Below are 5783 nucleotides of genomic sequence, written 5' to 3'. Positions count from 1 at the left end.
TTTAATTTCATTTTTGTTTTCTTTTTCATTACAATTTGCTCCCACCAATCCAAAGAATTCGATTACTTCAACTTGATAACGTTAGGAAACTTAGTGCTTTGCTACAGTCCTCGTGGGAACGATATCCTACCCATCACTTTATTACTTGAGCGACTAGTGTACTTGCTAGTTTTGCATGTTATAATAAACACGCATCAGGGTGCCTGAACTAAAAGCAAAGTGTGGATAGGTCGCCGAGTTTTTCGAGCTCTAGCACATGTTCACTTCTATTTCAGGTACCTAGAAGCGAGCTATAGTTATGTTTTTGTCCAACAATCACACGATTGATCGCTTGTTCAACTCACTTGCGGGCCTGGTAGTCCTCAGGAGTATAATCTCTGAGGTTTTCAAGGAGGTCGTTGCGCGGAGCTTAGATCCCAATGCAACGGGCTCATCTGATCACTCCTCTATGGAGTTGGCTCAATCCAAGTAGTCTCCAGCTCACAGGCTATGGAGGGAACCACAATCCTCGATTGATGTCGAGGATCTGAGGTGCATTAGAGAGACTTATGCACCTCAACTTAACTTAAAGGTTCCGAGGAACTTTTCCCGGAAGAATCCTCCAGCCGGATGGGTGGCGACCTCTGAGACCCTCCTGAGATGTCGGGTATCTATTCTCCCTCATCATTTCATTGACAACACTTTGAGACGGTTAAACATCATCCCCCTCCAGCTATCCGCGAACTCATATGTCATAATAATAAGTTTGTATATAGCATACATGATCGCTGAGTTGGGCGAGCTATCCATTGAGGAGCTCATCCATTTGTATAGATTAAAGAAGGGTCAAGACCAGACATATTACCTCTCCAAGACAAAGGTAAGTTTCAACGGGCTGGTCAACGTCCCAAAGAAGGTCCCGCATTGGGACTCTCAGTTTTTCTTTTACAAGGCTTAGGAGACCGGTATTTTTGCTTCGGAAGCTAGTAATACTTTGACCCCCAGTGTGTGCAAAGATCGCTTTCAAACTTGATGTTCAAGCTTTTGAGCTACTTTGCTTTATAGTTAACGTCTAGCAGAAGTATCTCGCTATTGAGAGCTTATAGAGGCTTCAGCGCTTTAGAGACCTTTTCGATCGACAGCGCAACGTCAACTAGATCATTTCGCTTCCTTACTTGAGAGCATATGGCTTTTGTGAGGATAACACCAAATTCTTTACCATTCTCAAGAGAGGTAAGTGTTTGCTTGCTCACGCTTCTTTCTTCTATGTAGGCTGGTCGCTTACTGCTTGCTTCTCTTTTTTGCAGAAATGTGGGTTGAGAAACCAAAGGGCCTCAAGAAAAAGGTGGTAACTTCCGTGGCTACCAAGAAAATGCCGGCTACTTTGGCGACGAAGCAGCCTACTAACATCACTAGTGCGAAGTGCAGCGAGGGTGAAATTGGGGAAAGCCTAAGTGCGAAAAAGCCCGTGACAGCCCTAAAGGCAGTTGGTGGGAAAGGTGCTCTCGAGCCCCAAAAAGGGCCGACAAAGAAAACACCTGAGCTAACTAGAGGCTCAAGGAAACAGAAGGCACTCGAGCAGTACGATGGCTCGGGCAAAAAGAAGTTGACCGACCCTCAAGGGGGTTTAGGAAAATAAAAGATGGATGAGCAACAAGTTGGCTCAGGTAAGGAGGTCGCTGTACAGGCAGGCGGCCCAAAGAAGTCTATGGTCAAGGACTTGGCCAAGAAGAAGTTTGCTCTTGTGGGTGAAACTACCACTGTTGGGGGAAGTAAGTCCAACTCGTCTTGGCAGGGAGGCAAGAAGATGGATGAAGCGACTCAAGCTGCTATCGATGTATTAATCGACTAACTCCCCGACCATATCAGCATCAGGGCTATAGTGGCCAAGGATGCCATCACCCACACGAACTTTTACGAGTGTTAGGGATTCGTCTTCCACCCAGATGTTAGCTTAGATGTGCAGTTATACGTCAAAGGTACTAGTAGTTCGCCCTCTTTATGAATGCTATCATTATTTCTAGGTGACTTTCACTCATTTCTTTCTTTGAATTGCCATAGCGAGCAAGCTTCCCTACGATGAGTGCTATCCCACATTGGAGGGCACTCACAGAGGATGGCAGCTGGTGGAGACAATAAAGGAGTATGCCTTGGCCAAGGCCTAAATTGCGGAGAAGGAGAAAGAGAAAGAGAAGGAGAGAGAAGTGAAGCAGGCGGAGCTTGAGTGGCTCAAGGAAGAGATGGCGACCTTCGGGGTCAAGGAAAGGGAGTTCCTTAACAAGATCAAGGTGAGTGAGGCTGTACGAGCAAAGGCTGAAACCGAAGCAGCGAAGGCCAAGAAGAGTTTGGCACAGTAGCGGGGTGCCAATAACAAGCTGAACTCTGAGCTCTCCTCAGTTCAAAAAACTACTTCAGATCGGGAGGCAAAGTTCAAACAAGTGTCGCTCGACCTTGCCCACGAATCAGAAGGTCGACGAAAGGCTGAAACTAAGGCCAAGCAACTTAGGCTTCAGATCGGGGAACTAAATGAAGCTATCACCAATTAGGCTTGGGAGACGTTGTCTTCCTTGTGGAGAAATTGTGGGAAGCTCACCCCTCAATTGACTTCTCCTTCTTTCCACGAGCTTATCAAAGAGAGGTCGACAGGATGAAGACCGAAGCTTAGGGAGTGACCTATGTATACTCAAATGATTTCTAGCTTGATTGTGAGGGCCAAGAGGAAGTTGAGGAAGGGAAGGAGGAGATTGGCCTTAAGCAAGAAGTCGAGGATCCGGCTCCTCTTGCTATGCTTCCCCCAAGCGTTGCTGATCTTCCTTCGGGCGAGGCTCCCAACCTTGAAGAGGCCGCTGTCATTCCTACCGTTGAGGAACCATCTCTCCCAACCGATAACGAGCTCTATGGTCCAACTGACGATGATGCCTCTGCTCCTCCACCTGCTTGAAAAAAATATTTATACCTTTTTTTTTTTTTTTTTTTTTTTGGTTATTAATTTTGTAATCAAACTTCACAATGAATTTAAGATATTTTGGTATGTCCCTGTTGAGCAAATTTTTTCTTTTTTATTCTTGCAGAGCCGTTTCAATAGTTCTAATTGGACTTGTCATAAAAAATCCAAATTTGCTCCAAGTTATGCATAGTTTGCTTTTTGAAGAGCTTTTCAAATATATGCGAGGAAATCTTACGCGACACTTCGACTTTAGATCCATTATCTGTCTCGCGTTTTGGTCGCCAACTGATGCGTGTTTCATACAACATGCAAAACTAGAAAGTGCACTAGTCGCTCAAGTAATAAAATGATGGGTAGGATATCGTTCCTACGAGGATTGTTAGCAAAGCACTAAGTTTCCTAACGTTATCAAGTTGAAGCAATCGAATTCTTTGGATTGGTGGGAGCAAATTTTAATGAAAAACAACAATGAAATTAAACAAATAATTAAATCTTAATTAAGAAAGCAAGATGAAACATGGAAAATCAATTCAAGCAAAATGGGTAGGGTTTTGACTTCGTTTGAATTTTTATGGGTTAAACCTAATAATTACACTATATTCACATTCATGCGCAATGGTTGTAAATCGAATTCACTAATATGTTAAACATACCCTCTCGAGCTATGTTTTCCTATTCATCCTTATTAACATTCCGCACCCAACAAATTGAAGGTTAATAATTCTAAAATCATTAAGCACAAGAATCCTAAATTGATTTCATTAATTCTTGAATCTATCTCTAGCATCCAATACTATAATGGTGATTACCCAAGAAGCCTAACATGAATTATTTCTCAATCTCATCATGTTCATCACATACAGCATTCAATTTCAGAGTAACACACAACCAAAGCTTATTCACATGGAAATAACACAATCAAACACTTAACCCATTTAAAATCCAAACTACAATCAAAACCCTAACCCAAAATAGGTTAGTTCATAGCTAAATTAATAACACAAAAACGGAAAACGGAAATAAACAAATTCAACATAATGAAACTGAGATGAAAGATAAGAAATCTCCCCAAAAGATAAATCTTTTCGTCAAATCCGAATCTTCTCCCTTTAACAAACCAAAAAGCTCAAAGTTTTACTCTCCAAAATGTAAAAATAGCTAACCCTAAAAAGATCAAGACCCTTGGGAAAAAAGCTAAGTTTTTCTTTTATACTTAGTCCAAATAACCCAGCCAAAACACGCACAACACGAAGCTGTGCGTTTAACAAAACTGAATAAATTGACTGTCGCCGCGGCGAAGAATGAAGAAATCCCAATCGTCTCTGGCTTACTTCGTCGCGGCGAAGACAATTCCTTCGCCGGGGCGAAGCTCCTTGAAAAGTTCTGAAATTACAGAACTGCCACTCTGCTTGCTTCTTCGTTGATTCTTCGATTCTCAGCTCTCTTCCTTGGGAACAAGCTTCATCGTGCTTTCTCTTGCTCCGGAACTCTCCCCTCTTCTGAGATCCGCAAATTTCTGAGTCAAAACTATCCAATTTTGTCTTTATTTGCTCAAAAAGTCCATTTTAACCTGAAACACAAAAAGTAAATAATTAAGCAATAATTCAAGTCAAAATGCACTAGAAAGTACCTGAAATCCGACAAAAAGATCTAATAAAAACTGTATAATTTACGGATTATCAACTACCCTCAAACTAAAGAGATGCTCGTCCCTGAGCATACAGTACAAAACTAACGAAAACATAGACAACAAACAAAAACAAAAACATGAAAACACACACAACAGAACTGAAAAACAAAACCAATAAAACTCAAATTCCACAGTGAATTGCCTAGAAATTGCACATGTCTCAAAAATTGTTGAAAAATTATTATCAGGAAATGTTCGACACTCCAAGAAGTTATAAGCTACATCGACTGTCTTCCTCAATCGGTCCACCAAGTAGGTGATCCCCACTTCAATCCACATTCCAACTTCCCGGATTATTTTATGCAAAAATTGTAAAGTTTATCAAATGGTGGCAGACTCCATAAGCCTAAATATCGAACTACTCTCCACTAATGAGGACTAAACACAGATGAGAATCAAAAGGTCTTTAAAAGCTTGTAACGTTAGGCTCGGGTCATGGGCTCCAATAAAAGGATAGGAAACAAAGTAAGAGAACTCGGTTGGCCTAAAGCAAAACTAAAATCACATCGAAACCACACTTCTCAACACCAATCGACATGTCACTAATTCACAGCCTTCAAACGCGTACTTTAAAAACTTTTGGATATAATAAAGCAGGGGAGACTCGTTTAAGGTGTACGTGGCGTTGTTAAACCTGAGGTCGCCAAAATAGCTAGGCATTTTAAGGCGGGTTCTGGTTTCCAGCGGTAACCTTAAACAGGCAGCATTGTGTTTACTATTTTTTTTTTTTTTTTTTACACAATCAATTGAGTTGAATTGAGGTGACTCCTCTTTGTTTTTATTCTTTTCTCTCAACCCCAAATCATTCTTTTGGTCTCTTCTTCATTTTTTCTTTAACCCCCAAACTATTCTTTGCTCATTTGTACACTGTCGTTCTTTTTTTGCAATAGGACCGAATTCTCCTAAGGGTACGATAAAGTGTTTGGGCAAAAGGATTGACAATTTTTGTGTTTCTAAGAAAAATAAAAAAAAAATTCATAGGCTCAAATGGGGTGACTAGGAAAATTTCATTCATGGGTGGCTAGAAAGCTCAAACGTTCCGAAAAAAAATTGCCTAAATCATCTCCTCAACCATGTCAATCCTAGAATTCGCCTCAAGCATTTCTTAGCTAGGTTCTAGATCCACAAACATTATCAAGACTTTACCTATCGCATAAAATGAATCTA

This window comes from Pistacia vera, unplaced genomic scaffold, assembly GCF_008641045.1.
Source record: "Pistacia vera cultivar Batoury unplaced genomic scaffold, PisVer_v2 Contig182, whole genome shotgun sequence".
NCBI classification, from domain to species: Eukaryota; Viridiplantae; Streptophyta; class Magnoliopsida; order Sapindales; family Anacardiaceae; genus Pistacia; species Pistacia vera.
This window is presented reverse-complemented; position numbering follows the sequence as displayed.